Genomic DNA, 21439 nt, shown 5'->3' on the forward strand with positions numbered 1-21439 from the left:
ACTGAGAAGAAATCGTCTATATGCTAAATATTTAGAACATGGATGAAAACATGAGACAGCATCCAGGCTGGCTTTCTGTTGTTGTGATGAAAAGCAGCCTGGGGAGGAAAAGTGTTTATCTTAAAATTTACAGTACATTTTATGGACTTGACAGTGCATGATCAAGAGAGAACAAGACAAGAACTCAAGGAACTGGAAAACAAAGGCAGGAACTAAAGCCGAGATACAGAGATGATGGAGGTGCACAGATTTTAAGTTTATTTTTCATATTTTGCTCCGCTTACTTTTTTATACAACTCAGGCTACTTGCCGAGGGATGGCTCAACTCACAGTGGACTGGATCTTCCCACTTCCACATCAAAATTAATCAAGAAAATTCCACATAAGCATATCTACAGGTCAATCTGATAAAGACAATCCCTCAGTTGTGGTTCATTCTGACGAGCACAGACAAATTTGCCTTCATGCATCAGAACAAAAAAGAAATAGGACTGTGATTTTGATTTAAAAAAAAAGAAAGAAAGAAATTGGGCCCTTATAGTAGCCGCAGCTCTTTTTCTGAGCCATTCTCAGGAATAGGGTACAGGAAAGAGAGACTCCAGCAGAGGGTGAAATTCTTGATATATAAAGTAGCTAAATTAGCAATATCTAGTGGACAGAGTAGAGAAAGGGGCCCTAGCAGTTTGTGTAGGAGATCCAGGCTCCAACACACGAATTGCTGTTTTGAAAGGAAATACTTCATTTGTGAATGAAAACCTGAAAAATATAACATAGTTGGAGATTTGCAAATATAGATAGACTCGACATCATTAAATATTGGGCCAGGCAACAAAGGTAACAAAGTTACTCTTTAACATTAAGATAAAACTGGACTTAAAACAATAGAAGGAGGGTTGAAGAGATGAATCAGCAGAAAAAAGAAGTGCTACTATTTCAGAGAACCCGAGTTGGTTTCCAGTATTTACTATGCAAAATTCAGAACTGCCTGCTACTACATCTCCAGCAAATCTGAACCCTCTTCTGGCTTCCTCTGGCACCCACACTCATGTGAGAAAGCACTTAAGTAACCACAAAATGCACAGTCTTAAAAAATAATATACAGTCACAATAAAACTCATCATTAAAAAAGAGTAGTCACAATGGGCACAACTGAAAAAGGATGCTGAATTGGAAGTTGTAGGTTTCCTAAAGAAGTGTAAGGATTTAGGCAAAGCAAAGACATTAATATAATAAGGAGAAAGGTAAAAGGCTGAAAAATGATGCAAGTAAAAATTATAAACTAAAAAGTCCAAAAGTGCATATTTAAATTTTATGGGATTACTTAAATGCATCTGAAAAACTAGAAAGAGCAGTACACTCAAAGTTGGAGCAAAGAGAGAGGGACATTGAAAGTCAAAAGTCAGCACCTAGTGCTGTTGTCTGTTTATCCATGTAAATAACGCAGACATTTCTGTTCCTCCTTTAAAGCAAGACAAAACTAGAAAGTTTCAGAATCAGTGGATTTCTTTGGTTACATCATTGAGATTTCTGGGCAATCCCTACATCTGGAGAAAGAAGAAATTAAGCAAGATCAATGTCAAGATCCACTTAGTCTTAGAGTAGGAGCCTGAACCTTTATACCCGATCCCACAGGCTGATATGGACATGCCTCTTTGTCCCTTACTCTGGGAGGGTTAAGAAGCAATCTACAAAGTTAAAAAAATATATAATAATATAAAGAAATAAAAAAGGAAATAGTGTATGACTTGACAGCTCTCTATTGAGAAACCAAGGTCCCCCAAGTTCTTTGCCTGATATACCGTGCTGAAGCAAATCATATGAGCTGAAACTCTCTGCCACTTGCATAAAGGTTCTCAAAGGGTGCATTTCTCCTTTGTTCTAAGAGTTTGGTCTAGATACTCCTTATAGAAATTCAGCTCAGGAAAGAATGTCCTTTCATCCTTGATCTCATGGTTCTATCTGTCCCCATGCCTCTCTGTGCACCATCATTTTAATTTTCACACTCATTAATCTCTTCTCCATGCTTTCAAGGGCAGCTGGTTTTCTTACTAAGACCTCATCATGTTTATTATTTCTGCCTAATAATCTTTCTCCCATCTCAGAACCCATTCATATCCTTGAGGCCTTTTCTTTCTAATACACCTTATTAAAATGAATTATATGTCTGCTTCCTTTTTGGACCAGCTTTCTGCTATACCCTTGTCTTAACATTATAATAATTTACTTGTTTACAGAATATGTAAACAAGCTAATGCATATACTTTAAATGATAACTGTAAAGAATTGCTGGAAGCTCACTATGGGGTAGTATCACAGTAACCCCACTCTCCAAGTCTTGCACACAAGAAGCTGTCAAACTTTGTATGTACCTTACCTCCAAGAACTTCACTGGAAATTTTTAGAGAACAAAACTAGCCTTCAACTATGTAGTATAATAGACACAGAACATTGTCATTACAAAGGCATGTTCTCAAATCTATTTGAAATGTCAATCTGCCCAATAGAGTTCCTTGAAGTCTTTCTGTTTTTCTAGGGGAAAAACTGTGTCTCTGGACAAGTACCTACAAAGTTCAAAACAGCCCAGACATACAGCCTGCCCAGAAGACTAAGAATGCATCTTGAAATACTATAGCACCTCTTTCCTGCTCTAGATTATCACCATGTGAGGGGAATCCATTCAGTAATAGTTGACTACAATGAAAAGTAGTTGAAAACACAGACTCCTCTAAGGAGAACATGGAAAAATCAAAGACGACAAAGAAGGTAGAAAGAAGACTGGAAAAATCCAAAGACTGGCATCAAAAAAAAAAATCTCACACAAAGCCTAAAGATGAGCCAAGCTAACACAAAACCTTACATCCTCACTTCCTACCAGGTAACAAAATAATATCAGCTTTCAATCAAAGTGATATAGTCATGCCAAAAGACAAGTAAAACAGTATGAAGAGACAAAATAAAAGAATCAGACTGAAATATGATAAAGATGTTGGAGCAGTCTCACAGAAAATCCATTATGAGATTAAGTACTCTTGTAGAGTAAAGCCCTACAAGGATAGACACGTAAGACTGTGGTGTGATGTCGCCAATACTAAAAAAATGAATGCTACCTGCTGCTCCTGAGGCCCAATTCTCACAGTCTCATCACCAACTCTGTAGATGAGAAACATTCTGTGGACTTCCTTTCCTAACTGACTCCATCCCAAGAGATCACAAACATTTTCTCACCCACCCTTCCCTCCCCTAACTCATCCCATTAATCCTGCCTCCAACAGTAGCAGACATTCAATGGGAAACACCAGCTAAGCAGAACAGGGAAATGGGGAAACTAACTGAAGACAGCACCCTCCTCCCCTCCAATCTAATCCCCAGTCACTTCTCCAGTACTACAACAGAACACTAGTTGCAGTTATCCTTGCTTCTGCTCACATTTTCTATAGATCCCACAGTCCATACCCTCCTAAACTCCCTCTGCTGACTTTGTTATTTTATCCCAGCCCCCAGCTCCAGCAGGTACCTCTTGTTAATCTATAGGCCATGCCTTATAGGAAACCAAGTACATCTCCTGCAGGCCTCTGCTTCTCCCTGTTACCCAAGATCCAATCCCCCACTCTCATCTCAAGCACTGCAAACTATACCAGTTACAAGCTTCCTTCCTCTTGGCCTGCATCTCCTGTGGATACCACAGTCCATCTCCTCCTAAAATTACCACCTGATTCAATCATTTTATCCCAGTCCCCAACACTAGCTGGTACCCCTCCCAGGGCAACAAATAGGTTGAAGACAGACTCACACCTCCCTCCTGTTCTTGATATCCAATACCCCCAAGCAAGTCCCCAGTTGTGCAACAGGAAATCTGCTCCAATCCTCATTTGCTCTTTAACTTCATCATCAACTAATGGAGGAAGGTCATTGGCTAATAAATAAACTGCTTGTCCTTGATAGGTTAGAACATAGGTGGGTGGAGTAAACAGAACAGAATGCTGGGAGGAAGAGGAAGTGAGGTAAGATGCCTCAGACAGACGCCATGCTCCCCTCTCCCGGGCAGATGGATGAAGCAAGCTGCCAGGTCAGACATGTTGAATCTTTCCCGGTAAGACTGGTGCTACACAGATTACTAAAAATGGGTTAGGCAAAATATGAGAATTAGCCCGTAAGAGGCTAGAGCTAGTGAGCCAGCAGTTTTTAAATGAATACAGTTTGTGTGCTGTTATTTTGGGGCATAAGCTAACCAGGAGGTCAGGAGCCGGGTGGCAGGAACACAGCCCAGAGCTCTTTCAACAATCAACAGATCACAAAGACCTCTTCCAGTCTTCATTCCCACGGGTAACCTCATCACAGTATCCCATCCTCGAATACCAGCAGACATTTCCTGTGAACATACTAGCTGAGTAGGCCAGTAAAACAGACAATACAGAACCATTACACTCTCCAAAAATCTAAAAAAGGAAACCAAGGAACAAGAAACCAAGGAACAAAACACCCACCCAATAAAAACAAATCCAGAATCACATCAAGACCTAAAATCACGACAAACCCAGATTATTACACACCAATCCAAAAAAAATCAATATTAGGGCAATATGTGAACACTAGGGTCCAGCTATCCTACCACACCAGAATCTGATTATTCCAACATATCTGAAGCATAAAAAGTCAAAAATAAATCTGTTAAAGAAAATCAAGAAAACACGAACAATTGAAAAAACTGTTCAAGACCTGAAAATGAAAATAGAAGAAAATGAGAAAACACAAACTGAGGAAATTCTGTAAATGAAAAATTTAGGAATGCAAACAGGAAATACAGAGGCAAGCTTCACCAACTGAATATAAGAAATGAAAGAAAGAATCTCAGATATTATAAAAAAAAATGTATTCATCAGTCAAAGAAAATATTAAAGCTAAAAATCCTTGACATAAAACATCTGGGAAATCTAGAACACATGGAAAGACAAAACCTGGGAATAATATGAATAAAGGAAAAAGAAAAATCCCAACTCAAAGACTCAGAAAAGGTTTTTAACAAAATCATAGAAGAAAATTTTTATAACTTTAAGAAGGGTATGCTTATAAAGGTATTAGAAGCATAAAGAACACAAAACAGATGGAAACAGAAAAGAAAGTCCCTTCAACCCATATAATCAAAATATTAAACATACAGAATAAAGAAAATTAATGAAATTTACAAGAGAAGAAGACCAAGTAACATATCAAATTAGAGTTATTAGAGTTATACTTGATTATGGGTTTTTTGTTTTGGTTTTTTTGTTTGTTTGTTTTTTGTCTTTGCAGATTCACCGCCCAGTTCCCAAATAAATACACAAAAACTTATTCTTACTTATGAATGCCCGGCTTTAGATTTACTTATTTCTTGCCAACTTTGCAACTTTAATTAGCTTAAATTATCCTGTCTATCTTTTGCTTCTAGACTTTTACCCATCTCTATTCTATATAATTTTCTTTCTTTCTTATTTCCTTTCTAGTTTTATGACTGGGTGGCTGGTCCCTGACACCCCTTTCACCTTCTTTTCTTGCTCCCTCTTCTTATTCTTCTCATCTTGAGCATAGATTTCTCCTGTTTTATTATCTCTGTCTGGCAGCCCCACCTATTTCTCTCTCCTGCCTAGCTATTAGACATGTAGGTCTTTATTAAATCAATCAGGTATTTTAGGAAGACAAGTAATAATAGCTTTTCCAAGCTAAACAAATACAATGTAAAAGATTAAAAATATCTTTACATCATTAAATAAATATCCCACAGCATAAATGAATGCAACAAGTCTTAAACTACTATTCCACATCATTTCCCCCTTTTGCCCAAATAAAATGAAAGATTTTAACTTTAACATAGTAAAACAATATACAACAAAAGAGTTATCAAGTGAGAATTACATTTACACTATTTAGTACATTTGTATTTTTGAAATTCAGAGAAAATATTCTGGTATCTCACTTATCTTAGTGACTCCAAAGATTTATGCTTAAATTACTTTCCATGATAGCCAAGGAAAACTATAACTTTAACTATTTAGTCTTTAATTCTATCAAAGACCCAGAATGATTTAATATTACTTAACAACAGAGAAATCTTGCTCACTGAACAGTCATCCAAAGATCCTCTACAATTTTGGAGCATCCATTTTTTGTTCTATATACCTTGAATATCTGGAAGACATTTCAGTGAAGCAGGAATTTTGAGGGACTCTCTTGTATTGAATTGGCAAAGCTCATCAGTTGTTTTCCTCTGTGTCCTGCAGAATAAATACTTCTGTGAAGCAGGAATCTTGGAGAATTGTCCTTCCTGTCTTGTCTTGGCAAAGTTCATTAGTCTTTTTTGTGTCTTTCTGGTCCAGTTTACAGCATATTGTCAGCAGTCAAGGCAAGAGCAGTTTCTTACCCAATTGGTTAGCCTTGCACTTCGAATGCAAACTCCATATGGAGTTTCTTCAGATATCATTACCTTTTATAAGGCAGATTGGTGCTGCCAGGAGTAGACATGTCTTACTGTCATGAAAAACCTTAGGTTATAAAGTATCTTAAATGCCATATTGTGTAGGTCTTTGAAGTGTTTAAAAGTCATCCATCTGTCTAAAATATACCTGTTTAAACTTGAAAATATACCAAATGTAACCACAAGTTTGATTATTATTGATCAGCTATTAACCTCATTTCTTTATTATACATTGCATTTTTAAATGAACTGCATAAGCATCATACCACAAATGAGAGTAGAACATACATAGTAAAACAAAGTAACTTTAATTTTGTGTTAATGTACCAAAATTTATGCCAATATAAAATATCTGAGATTAAGGGTTGTCTGTTAATCCTATATTTCTATATTGTCTTAAATGATAACAAACATCCATAACCCACAAAATAATCAATAACTACCCACTCCACTTCTTGGAAATGGGGCTATCTTATTCTCTAGACTCCTGTTGTTTTGTGGGTGAAGGCATTGCTAGGGTTCTCTGAGAGAATTAAGACAATGGACAAATCTTGGAAAGATCAGCTCTAACTTTTGTTGACTGGAACAATCTGTCAATTTTCAGGAGATGTCACATGATCAAATGGGATCCATATTATCCTAGAGAGAAACTACAGCCTCTCATTTTCTGTGGAAATAAAGGCAAACTGTCTTCTCCAAGGTGATGCAATTTTTTAAAAAAAATTCAGTTTAAAGTTAAGGAATTCTTAAAATATCTGGGCTAGTTTATTTCAACAGTCCCTCTTTCAGTCTCATGTCCTACAGCAGCCATCACTTGCTTATTAACAATCAAAAAAATTCAAAGACAACACAATACCATGCAGGACCCAGATGCCCTGTGCATTTTTATCTTTATATGACTTATTTTTTCTTATTATTTTACTTTTTCCTTTAAAGACTTTATTTTATTATTTTTAAACTATTTATTTTTTTCTATGACTGTCTATACATTTCTCTTTTATTCCTTAAGCCTAAGCACATTTTAAAACAATCTGGAACCTGTTTAGAGACCTTTTTATCTGAATCTGCTTTACTGCATATCTCTATCCTTTTTTGTATGTATGAGCAAAAATCTGCTATGTTGTGTTTAGAGCCTCTGCTTTGACTTTGATGGCTCACTCCACCCATTCTTTTTTTTTTTAATTTATTTATTTATTAAGGATTTCTGCCTCCTCCCCGCAACCGCCTCCCATTTCCCTCCCCCTCCCCCGATCAAATCACCCTCCCTCATCTGCTCGAAGAGCAATCAGGGTTCCCTGACCTGTGGGAAGCCCAAGGACCGCCCACCTCTATCCAGGTCTCCTAAGGTGAGCATCCAAACTGCCTAGGCTCCCCCAAAACCAGTGCGTGCAGTAGGATCAAAAACCCACTGCGATTGTTCTTGAGTTCTCAGTATTCCTCATTGTCCTCTATGTTCAGCTAGTCCGGATTTATCCCATGCTTTTTCAGACCCAGGCCAGCTGGCCTTGGTGAGTTCCCGATAGAACATCCCCATTGTCTCAGTGTGTGGGTGCACCCCTCGCGGTCCTGAGTTCCTTGCTCGTGCTCCGTCTCCTTCTGCTCCTGATTTGGACCTTGAGATTTCTGTCCCATGCTCCTCTGTCAATTCGGAATCACCCATTCTTCATGTATGTGAGAGACAAGCCCAAACGTCACAGGTAGGTTGGAGGAGTTATAATTGACCAGGAACTGCATTCCATCCACTAGAACTCTGGAATACAAGTTGCCAATATTTTCTCTAAGGCATGCATTTTTCACTTAGCTCTTTAAATTTGGGGGGGGGGGGGTGTTCCCAGCAACCTTTTGGGGACCTTGGTCCATCAAATCACATTAGTCTGTTATTAATCTATAGGTACTCACCTTTTTTTGAAAGAAAAGCAGAACTTCTTATTCAAAGCAACACATCCTTAGACTCAAATTTTGAAGGCAAGATACCTTTAAAGTATATATGTTGGTTACTTAACTCCTTCATAGTCAAAAAATTTAAATAAAACACAATAAATACATAATCCAGATGCACTGTGTACATTGTATCTTTATGTGGCTTTTTTGTTTTTACTCTATTACTTTTTTAATATTTATTTTATTATCTTTACTCCTTTAATCTATGACTATCTGCATGCTGTCCCTTTAAAGACTTTGTTTTTTTTAAACCATTATTTCTTTTTATAACTCTTTATACTCTTTTTTTCTCCCAAGATTACATACATTTATCCAACACAGTGACTCATTTAGAGTTCTTTTATGTCTAAATCTTTCCTATTGTGTATCTGTAATTCTTTTCTGTCTAGAGTGTTACTTAAAATGCTAAGCATTTCTTAAAATGCTAAGCATCTCTAAGGCTGCTTTGGTTTTGTCTCCCAGTCCAACGTGGAAAAGCAGAGGTCTGTTTAGCATGAGCCATGTTCACATGTGTCCCATTTTCAGGTACAGAGAGGATCTGCCACCATTAAACAAATTGTAGCACTCTGCTCACAAACCCCATTTAAATGCTCAGCCTCCTAAAAGAGCCAGAGTTCATGATGGTAGTATGGCCCATAAAGCTGAATTTTAAAACTTTTCAGCTTTTTTCTGCAACCACTGAATCAGGAAAACTTCTCTTAATTGAGCTGCAGCACACTGCCAGCTGAAAAAAAAATGTGGTTAAACTTTGTTTTTCTGTGTCTAAAGTTCCTTTTCGGGCTTTCTCAGGATTTATGTGGATTTAGTTGACCACCATCGGGGCACCAATTTGTAGTAAGGATGTCACTTGTTCATTTCCTGGCTGCCCAGACTCCTGAAATAATTACACAGAAACTGTATTAATTAAATCACTGCTTAGTCTATTTAACCCAATTTCATTAATCTATGTATTGTCACATGGTTGTGGCTTACTGGCAGAGTTCAGTGTCTGTCTCTGGTGGTGACTCCAAGGCTTCTCTCCAACTCTGCCTTCATTTTTCCATCATTCAATTTAGTTTTCCCGGCCTAACTAAATTCTGCCCGGCTACAGCTCCAAACAGTTTCTTTATTCATTAATGGCATTTATAGCATAAGTGGGGAATCCAACATCACTTAGTCTTACTTATGAATGCCCAGCCTTAGCTTGGCTTATTTTTGGCCAGCTTCTCTAACTTAAATTATCCCTTTTATTGTTCAACTCTGGAATTTAATCTTTCTCTATTCTATATGTTTCTTTCCTTCTTACTCTGTGGCTGTTTGGGTAGCTGGGTGGTTGGCTCCTGGCATCCAACTTTCCTTTTCCCTAACCCCTCTTCTCATTATTCTCCTCTTGAACATAGATTTATTCTGCTATTTATTTTATCTGTCTGGCATAAATAAATATAACACATGTTAAGCTAATATTCTATACCTCCTGACTTTTCAAGAGAGACTCTAAAAGATGGAAGGGCCAGGACAAATGTGCTACATACAGACTATAGGATACCACATGCCAGTCCAGACTATTATACCCAGCAAAATGTTCAATCACAATAGATGGGGAAAATAAGATATTCCATCTTGAAGCCAAATTTAAACAACATCTATCTACAAATCTAGCCCTACAGAAGGAAAACTCAAAACAAAGATAGTTAGCCTCACCCACAAAAAAACAGAAAATAAATAATCTCAAACCAGGAATGTCAAAGAACAGAAACACACACACACAAACACACAAAACCACCACTACCACCACCACCCCCACTACCAACAACAACAACAACAATAATATCAATGGTCCAATTTCTCACTAAAAAGACACAGATTAACAGAATGAATATAAAATAATCATTCACTAAAAAGACACAGATTAATAGAATGAATATAAAATAATCTTCCATTCTTTTGCTGCATCCAAAAAAACAAATCTCAACATTAAAGATAGATATTACCTTAGGTTAAAGTGGTAGAAAAAGATATTCTAAACAAATGCAGCTAAAAAGCAAGATGACACAACAATTTAAATATATAACAAAATAAGCTTCAAACCAAAACTAATCAGGAGTGATAAGGAAGCAAACCAAATATTCATCAAGGGAAAAATCCACCAAGATAATATTTTAATTCTTAACAATTCTATCCCTAAACATTACAGCATTCAAGTTAGTAAAAGGAATATTAATAGAGCTTAAATCGCATATTCACCCTCATACACTAATAGTGGGAGACTTCAATGTTCCAGTTCCTCCTTGGACAGGTCAGCAAGATAAAAACTAAATAGAAAAATGCTGGAGCAACAGACACCATAAACCTAATGAACCTAACTGATATCTGCAGAACACTTCACCCAAACACAAAAGAATTTACCTTCTTTTTATTTTGCACATTATGAAACTTTCCCAAAAAATTGATCACATACTTAGATACAAAGCGACTCTAAACAGATACATGAAAATTGAAATAACTTCTTACATCTTACCAGACCACCACAGATTAAAACTAGATATAAACAACAGCAGAAAGCTTATAAACTCACGTAAATAGAAAATCTATCTACTGAATGAAAGACAGGTCAAGACTGATAAAGAAAATGAAAATTTTATAGAATTCAACAAAATGAGTATGCATCATACACAAACTTATGAACAGAAAACAAGTGGTTCTATATGGAAAGCTAATAGCATTAAGTATCTACATAAAATAATTGGAGAGATCTCATACAAGAAAATTAACAGCACATGTAAAATCTATAAAACAAAAAAGTAATCACACCCAAATGGAGTAAATGGCAAGATATAATATAACTGGAGGCTGATATCAGTGAAGTGGAAATAAAATAAACAATTTAAAGAATCAATGAAGCAAAGTGTTGGTCATTTGAGGAAATAAGGAAGACAGACATACCCTTATCCAAACTAACTAAAATACAGTGTACTATGGGATAATGATCATGTACACTTTAGTAAAGATTTGTCTCAAACAGTAATTGGCCAGTAGCAAGGCATGAAGTATAGATTGGACAACCAGACTAGGAGAATTCTGGAAAGAGGAAAGGCAGAAAAACAGTTATAATGCAGAAGCAGAGGAAGCAGGATGAGAATGCCTTACTGAGAAAAGGTACGAAACTCAAAGCAATTCCTTTAATATGAGGAACAAGACAAGGTTTTCACTCTCTATATATTTATTCAGTAGAGTACTAGAAGTCTAAGCTAAAGCAATAAGAAAACTTAAGGAGATTAAGGAGCTACAACATGGAAAGAAAGAAGTAAAAGTATCTTTAATGTCAAATGATATGATGGTACACATAATTGATCCTAAAATTTCCACCAGTGAACTCCTACAGTTGATAAACATTTTCAGAAAAGTACTTGGTATGAGATTAACTAAAAAATATCAGTAGTTTCTGATATACAAATGACAGACTCAGAAAGAAATCAGGGAAACAACACATTTGGAATTGCCTTAAATAGTATAAAATATCTTGGGGGTAACTCCAATAAAGCAACTGAAAGGCTTGTATGATAAAAACTTCAAGTCTTTGAATAAAGAAATTGAATAAGAAACAGAAGATGGAAAGATCTCCAATGCTCTTGAATCAGTAGAATTAATATAGTCATAAATGGACATTCTACTGAAACAATCTATAGATTGAATGCAATTCTCATCAAAATTTTAACATAGTTCTTCAATGACTTGAAAAGACCATTATCACCTTTATATGGAAAAGAAAAAAACATAATAGCTTAAAACAATACAGAATCCTAAAATAAAAACTGCTGGACATCTCACCATTCCCAATTTCAAGTTATATTACAGAGTTATGGTAATAAAACCCACAAGGTATTGGTATAAAAACAGACAAATTATTCAACAGAATAGAATCGAAGACTTCAACATAAATACACACTATATGAATACCTGATTTTTGATGAAAATTTCATAAATACACACTGAGAAAAAGACACCATTTTCAACAAATGTGGCTGTTCAAACCAGATATCTGCATATAAAAGAATTCAAATAGTTCCATAGATACTTACTTATTATCTTGCACAAAACTCACATCCAAGCTGATTAAAACATCAACATAAAAAACCAGATACATTCCCTGACCTGTGGGAAGCCCAAGGACTGCCCACCTCTATCCAGGTCTCCTAAGGTGAGCATCCAAACTGCCTAGGCTCCCCCAAAGCCAGTACGTGCAGCAGGATCAAAAACCCACTGCAATTGTTCTTGAGTTCCCATTCTTCCTCATTGTCCGCTATGTTCAGCTAGTCCAAATTTATCCCATGCTTTTTCAGACCCAGGCCAGCTGGCCTCCTGATTGCTCTTCGAGCAGATGAGGGAGGGTGACTTGATCGGGGGAGGGGGAGGGAAATGGGAGGCGGTTGCGGGGAGGAGGCAGAAATCCTTAATAAATAAATAAATTTAAAAAAAATTAAAAAAACAGATACATTGAAACTATAGAAGAGAAAGTAGGGAATAGCTTTGAACACATTGGCACAGGAGATGATTTTCTGAACAGAAAACTGGAATCTAGTGAAAGCAATAAATTTAACAATAAATGGGACTTCATGAAACTGAAACACTTCTGTAAATCAAGGGCACTGTCAATTGTACAATGTGACAGCATACAGAATGCAAAAAGATTTTTACCAACTTCACAACAAATAGACAACTAATATCCAAAAATATATAAAGAACTCCAAACTAGATATCAAAAAACCAATAAACCAATTTAAAAAATATGATCTAGATCTCAACAGAATTCTCAATAGTGAAAAATCAAGTAGTTGGAAAACTTAAAAGAAAAATATTCAACTTCATATGAAAAAAAAAACCCAGGACAGCTAAAATAATAATGTGCAGCAAAAGAATTTCTGGACATATCGCTGTCTTTTATATTAAACTCTACTATAGATATATAATAATAATAATAATAATAATAATAACAGCATGTATTAGCATAACAACAAACAAAATGATCAGTGTAACAAAAACAAAGACCCAAAAATAAATTCACATAACTATGGAAACCTGATTTTTGATAAGGAAGCCCAAAGTATACAATGGAAAAAACAAAATATCTTCATCAAATGGGGTGGTGTAACTGGATGTCAGCATGTAGAAGACTGTAAATAGATCCATATCTATCACCCTATGCAAAACTCAAGTCCAAGTGGATCAAAAACATCAACATAACACTAGATCCTGATAGAGAAAGTGGAGATTAATCTTGAACGCATTGGCACATGATATAACATTATGAAAAGAATACCAATCACATATGCACTAAGATGAGCAATCAATAAATGGGACTCCATGAACCTGAAAAGGTTCTATCAGGTAAAGAACATCATCAAAAGGACAAAATGGCAGCCTAGAGAATAGGAAATGATCTTCACCAAGCCCACATCTGACTTGGGGCTAATTTCCAAAATATATAAAGGACTCAAGAAACTAGACATCAACAAATCAAATACTCCAACTAAAATAGGTTCAGATGTAAACAAACAATTCTCAACATAGCAATCTGAAACAGAAGGGAAACACTTAAAGAAATGTTCAACATCCTTAGCCATCAGGGAAATGCAAATCAAAAGGTCTCTGGGATTTCATCTTACACCCATTTGAATGCCTAAGATAAAAAACACAAGTGACAGCTCATGCTGGCAAGGATGTGGACCAGCAAGAGGAATGCTTCTTCACTGTTAGTGGGAGTGTAAATTCGAACAGCTAATTTGAAATCAATATGGCATTATCTCAGAAAATTGGGAATTGATGTACCTCAAGACCCAGTTATATCACTCCTGGGCATATACCCAAAGGATGTTCTGCCATACAAGGACATCTGTTCAGCTATGTTCATTAACAGCTTTATTCATAATAGCCAGAAACTGGGAACAATCTAGAAGCTTATCAACCAAAGAATGTATAAAGAAATGAAAACAATGACATCATGAAATTTGCCTGTGAATGGGTGGAACTAGAAAAGATCCTAAGTGAGGTAACCCATGACTGGAAAGACAAACATGGTATGTTCTCACTGGGGTGGGGACATATCAATTTACTTTAGAGGGGGAAATAAAAGACATTCAATAGTTGGAGTGAGGAGGGTTGGAAGAATAGGAGGATCAAGTGGAGAGGGATAGGGGAGACAGGGATGAGGGAAGGAATGTCTGGAGAGACAACTGGAATTGAGGGATTTTATGGTATGGAAAACAAATGCAATAAAAATGCACTAAAATACATGAACACAATACAAATGAATTCTCCTAATAATGGGGAGAAAATCCCAACTGCCCATCTCTTATCACCAAAGGAAACTTCCTATACCAGAACTGCATTGCATTCAATTGATTTATTGTCCAAGGGGGTCCCATGGGAATCCACAAATAATATAGGCTGTTGCTACAATAATAAATTATCCTCTGTGAACTGACAGTGGGGCCTCATGGCTGATAACAATACTGACAGAACTCTTTTATCATGGAGAAGTTGAACTGAAGCCTTCTCCCATAAGTTCTAGCATCTTTGCTGCAGGAAGGTACTTTGCAAGGTACAAAAAGAGAAACATAAACACCAAACTGGTCACAAAACCTTTGTCCTACAATTTGTCCTGCCTGTAACATATGCTAGGGCAGAGGTTCTCAATTTTCCTAATGCTGAGACTCTTTGATACTATTCCTCATGTTGTGGTGACCCCCAACCATAAAGTAATTGCTCTTGCTACTTCGTAACTAATTTTTTTACTGTTATGAATCTTCATGTAAATTCCATGTTTTCTGGTAGTCTTGGATAACCCCTGTGAAAGACTCATTCAACCCCCCAAGGGGTCTGACCCACATGTTGAGAACTGCTGTGTTAGGGCAATCAATGGTGGCACACAACTTGCAAGAGTAGCCAACAAAAGTCTGATTTCACTTAAAGCCCACTCCAGGAGACTGAACTTATACCTAACACTGCTTGGGTGACCAAGGACAAAAGACTGCATATCCCAAACACCTAGGTTAAAACCAAACACTATTGTTCTAAAACACAAATATGACTAATAATGGTATTCTGCTACTCATAAATGAGTGCCTTACTCAGTCATCATCAGAGAAGCCTCCTCCTGCATCTGACAGTAACCGATGCAGAGACCCAGACATTACATTGATGAGATCTCCATGTAGTGTCAATAATGACAGGCATTACATGGAGAGAGAGAGTCCTTGGAATATAAGGCTCTCCATGGCATATCAATTCTTCCCCTCAGAACAAAGGAAACCCTGGGGTAGGGAAGACAGAGAGAATGGCAGAGCACAGATGAAAGATAACAGGAGAACAATGCCCTCTAAATTAACTGAGCAAAGCTCATATAAACTCTTGGAGTCTGAAACAGCAAGCAAAGGGTCTATATGCATCTGCATCAGTCCCTCTACACATGGATTAATGCTTTCACCTCAGTATTTTTGTGGAACTCTTGAGTGTGAACATGTCGGTATGTGACTCTTGTGCTTGGTGTTGGTTCTTTCCTTCTACTGGGTTGCTTTGTCTAGCTTTGATGTGGTGGTTTTTGTTTTAATTTATTTTTTATTTTGTCATGCTTGGTTGTTACCTTATTCTCATCTAATGAGAGGCAGAGAAGAAGTAGATCCACAGGGGATGGGAAGTATGGAGGAACTTGGAGGAGTAGAAGGAAAAGAACAAAATCAAAAGAAAATAAAAATAAACACAGAAAAATGAATGTTGGAATTTGCCTCTATATAAAATAATGGAAAAAAACCCTGGCAAAATGTCACAGTCAACATCTTTTTTTTCTTCATGACTCTAGAAAAGAGCTTACATCTTACAGCAATTCAGGAATGGTTTATCAATTCACTTACTTTTAGGAGTAAGGCAAGATTTCAATTGAGCCGGTTCCCACTCAACCTAACTCCTTCCATACTAGTCAAACCCCAGTTCTGCACCTGTCTTAATACAGCAGGCAGAGGGGAATTCTATGATTCTGTACCTAATGACATTGTTAGCTCACTTCATTTGCTAATATTGTCTTTAATTGAAGTTTCTGTTGACTTCACTGAATTCAAGCACAAAAAGCTCATTTTACTTATTCTAACTCAAAATATGACCAGTGCCAATTTCATCAAAAGGATGTTTGTATAAAAGAAAATAGCTTCCCCACATAAAGCAATGGGTAATAATGTCACTGAAAGAAAACATCTGTAGGCAATAGACTATTTAAGTAGCAGAGAAGGAAATACTTAAAAATTAGGTGTTTTAGAAAATAAGGACTGGGCATACAGCTCATTGATAGAGCGCTTGCCTATCATGTGCAATGCCCTAAGTTCAATTCTTAATACAAAATATACAATAAAGAAAAATAAGAAAAAAGGGAAAGAAAAGAAAAGGAGGTTTTGTACCATGTGTCAGGCATCACCTATCCAGTGCAGACTGAAAATAATTAATTCCTAGGAATACAAATGGGTACATAATCATAGAAACAGGCCAAAACGTTTTGCCCATCCCAGATCAATAAAAGAATGTAAGTCCCTCATCTGGACTCCTTAAAGAGATGGCATGGCTTCACACCAACCTGCTTTACCTTCTTTCCTTCCTCTCATTCACCTGTTCTCCCACTTTGAACCCACTGTTTCCTGCACTCAGACAGAGTATGACCTTTCACCTTACAGATGTGCTCTGTAGATTTTCTCTCACACACCGACTCCAGCATCCTCTGGAACTTATCTGATTCATTAAAACAAGCACACACACATACATACACACAACACAAGCACACAGGTACCTGTTTATCTCTGTATTGTGCTCGCAATGTCAATTATATAGAAATTTAAAGAAACTCTACTCAGTACTTACCTGACTTGAGACTTTGGTCACAAACCTCCAATAATAGATATTTTACAAGTTAATTTTATTGTGATATGCAAGATATTCATTAGTGTGGCTATGGGAGAAGGCCAGTTCAGGCACCCTCTCCTCTGCTGCCTATGGACCTAACTGGGGAAATCCCCTTGGACACCTGGGAACCCCTCTAAAGCCAAGTCTCTTGTCAATCCTAAAATGGCTTCCTTAGTTAAGATATCTTCTTCCCCTGATCCCATATCCACCCTTCCTCCAGCTCAACCATCCCATTTCCTCAAGCTCTCCCCAATCTTCCCCTTCTCCCTTCTCTTTCCCCATTTCCCCTTCCCCCCAACCCACCCCCACCCCCCTGCTCCCAACTTTTGCCTGACGATATTGTTTACTTCCAATATCCAGAATGATAAATATATGTTTTTCTTTCAGTTCATCTTCTTATTTAGCTTCTCTAGGATCATGAACTATAGGCTCAATGTCCTTTGTTTATGGCTAGAATCCACTTATGAGTGAGTACATACCATATTCCTCTTTTTGGGTCTGGGTTATCTCATTCAGTAAAGTGTTTTCTATTTCCATCTATTTGCATGCAAAATTCAAGATGTCATTGTTTTTTGCTGCTGAGTAGAACTCTAAAGTATGTATGTGCCTCCATAGCCACACTGATGAATGAATATCTTGGATATCACCATAGACCCTTCATCTGGCGATGGATGGAGATAGAGACAGAGACCCACATTGGAGCACTGGACTGAGCTCCCAAGGCCCAGATGAAGAGCAGAAGGAGGGAGAACATGAGCAAGGAAGTCAGGACCATCAGGGGTGCATCCACCCATGGAGATCTAATGAAGCTCACTAAGGCCAGCTGGACTGGGAATGAACAAGCATGTGATCAAACTGGACTCTCTGAATGTGGCTGACAATGAGGGCGGACTGAGAAGCCAATGATAATGTCACCGGATTTTGATTCTACTGCATGTACTGGCTTTTTGGGAGCCTAGTCTGTTTGGATGCAAACCTTCCTAGACCTGGATGAAAGGGGTGTGGCTTGGACTTCCCACAGGGCAGGGCACCCTAACTTCTCTTAGGACTGGAGAGCGAGGGGGAGGGGGAGAGGAGGGAGGGGGAGGTAAATGGGACAATGGGAAGAGGTGGAAATTTTTAATAAATAAAAAGAAGTTAATTTTAAAAAGTTGCCAAGTAGTAATTTGCAGTGAGATGCAAGAAACAAAATATAGGAAAAGAAAAATAGTTTCAAATGTTTCTTTATTATAGCATTAAAGATCTCCCATTTTCCAACAAAATAAATGAGGCTCACAAAGAACCAAAAACTGATAGCTTATAAACAAAGATATAAAACAAAAGAAGCAGGCAGTGGAGGGAGGCTGCTGAAGAAAATAGTCATTGTTCTTCTAAAACAAAGGACTCAAGACAAGCAGTTTTAACAATCTCAGGGCTAAGAGACTTTATCGAAATACTGAAGGAAGACAGGGCCATTCTAGCATAACAATAGATAAGCTATATTAAGAAAGAGGAAAAATGAATGAAAAGGGAATACAATAAAATTCTATAAATTAAAAGTTCAGTTATTTAAATTAACATTGCTGGTAAGCAGGATCCAATAGCAGATTTGTACAGAAAGAATAAAAAAGTCCATGAAAATAATATTAGTTGAAGCTATCAAGTCTAAGGAACAAAAGAGAAAAGGATTGAATACAATAAAGCTCAAAAGACATGTAGACACTCTCTATAATCCCCAATCAAAATACAATAGTAAAGGTGACAAAGAGAGGAAGAGGAGTCAGAAAATGTACTTGAAGAAATAAGAGCTTAGGATGCCCCCCGAATTTGATGGAACTGGTAACATTTCAAAAGAATTCAAGCAAAATTAGCTCAGAAAACTCCATGTGGAGGCCTGTTATAACTGATTAAATCCATAAAAAATCAAAAGGAAGGACAAAACATTTAAAAAGCTAAAAATATCAACTTCTCTTATAGTATACATTTGCCCTAAGATTAGAAATGGACAGGACAGAGGTCATGTTAAGCACAGTCAATAATGATACAGCACATCAAAAAGTCAGTATTAATGTATCTTTGTCACTTGTTTGTTTCCTTTCTTACTTTGAAAAACAATTACATAATATCTGATTTAAAATCTATTTGATAATTATAATGACAAAATGAGAGCAATGCCATATGATATTGTGTGATCTTGAAATTAAGTTGTATTAATCCAAACTTGATCTTTATAGACTAAGATGGTAAGTGACTAAGCTGGGAAGACACGTTATGCAGGAAGTTCCTCAGAAAGAGCCAAGTGTTTGCAAGTCTCTTCAGTTCACGTAATTTTTATGAGCAGAATCTTTTAAAGAGGAAATTGGACATAAGGGATATACTTTAAATCCCACGTATAAGCCATGTTTTAAGACAAGAAAGTCTAGTTTAAATGATTATAAGGTCTTTAGTCATTAGCTTGTTAATTTCTTATTCTATTCCAAATAAAATCCTGTTTTGTCATTATCAACTGTTTCTGGTCTTAAAGCATCAAGCTTTTTGCTGTAAATGTGAAGTTTCTTTTCTGACACAGTTTTTAAATCAGTAATGATGGTTTAATGTGGTGGAATTTTTCTCTAGGAATACTGGCTCTCCAAATATATATATATATATATATATATATATATATATATATATATATATATATATATAGAGAGAGAGAGAGAGAGAGAGAGAGAGTGAAACAAAAATGAAGACATGATTGTCTCGACTGGGTTTCTGTTGCTGTGCTAACACACCATGGCCAAAATTTCCTTGAAAAAGCTGTTACGAGGAGTGGGGCCCCTTGTTTATCCCTGCTGCCCAGCTAGCTTAGCCCCCGAAATAAGCACACAGAAACTGTATTCATTAAAACACTGCTTGAGCCACTAGTTCTGGTTTCTTATTGGCTAATTCTTACATCTTAATTTAACCCATTTCTATTCATCTGTATATTGCCAGGTGACTGTGGCTTACCATCAAGATTCTACCCAGTGTCCATCTCAGGCAAAAGATCCATGCCATCTCTCACTATACCCTTTTTCCCAGCATTTAGTTCTGTCTTCTCTGCCAACCTAAATTCTGCCCCTATCAGCTAGGTCAATGTAGTTTCTTTATACATTAACCAATGAAAGCAACACTTGAACAGAAGATCCTCTTACATCATTTCCCCTTAACTGTTTAAACAAAAAGGAAGGCTTTAACATAGTAAAATTCTAGCAAGAATTATAGCTATAATATTTATATCTATTTTATCTTTTATCATAACAAAGGAAAACTATATCTATCTATCTATTCTTCAACTCCATCAAAAACTCCAGAAAACTATAATATTACCTAAGTAAACAGGAAATGTATTGAACAACTTCCAAAACTCTAGAATTGACAGAGACATCTCACCGCCTGGGCAGTCACCCAAAGTTCTTCTGTACCTTTGGGACTCCATCTTCAGCCTACAGGCCCATAGTATCCAGCACACTTTTCCATGAAGCAGAAAATTTCAAAGACAGTTTAGTTACTTTCTACTGTATCCTGCTCAAAGACAGTTTAGTTACTTTCTACTGTATCCTGCAGAATGTCTCACAGACTCTTTTATGAATCAGGAATCCTGAAGGATCATCTCACCTTTTTGCAAGTTTAGCAGTCATCTCTCTGCAGGTTCTTCATGTCCAGTTTATGCAAGAGTTTAGGCAAGAGCAGTTTCCTGCCCCAGTGTCTAACCAATTCCATAAGGAGCCTCTTCAATGCCCATCTTCCTCAGGAAGAAGCTTGGTGCTGCCAGGAGCAGATAAGTCTCACTGTCATGAAAAGTCCTAAATTTTTTAAAACATTTAAATGCCATATTCTGAAGGTCTCTGAAAGATTTGAAGAATGTCTAACTGAAATATATCTCTATATATCTATAAAATCTAACATGACTACAAACTTGACAATTATAGATTATTACCTATTAACCTATATTTTTAATTACACATTATATTTTAAATGAACTACATAAACACAATACCTTAATCAAAGGCAAAAATATACATATAACAAGATTGATATTAAATTTGTATCAATAAATCAAGATCCATACCAATGTAAATTATTCATATCTATATCATACCCCTCTTTAAGTGTAAAAGAACACTTATG

This window comes from Microtus pennsylvanicus, chromosome 8, assembly GCF_037038515.1.
Source record: "Microtus pennsylvanicus isolate mMicPen1 chromosome 8, mMicPen1.hap1, whole genome shotgun sequence".
In the NCBI taxonomy this organism is placed as follows: Eukaryota; Metazoa; Chordata; class Mammalia; order Rodentia; family Cricetidae; genus Microtus; species Microtus pennsylvanicus.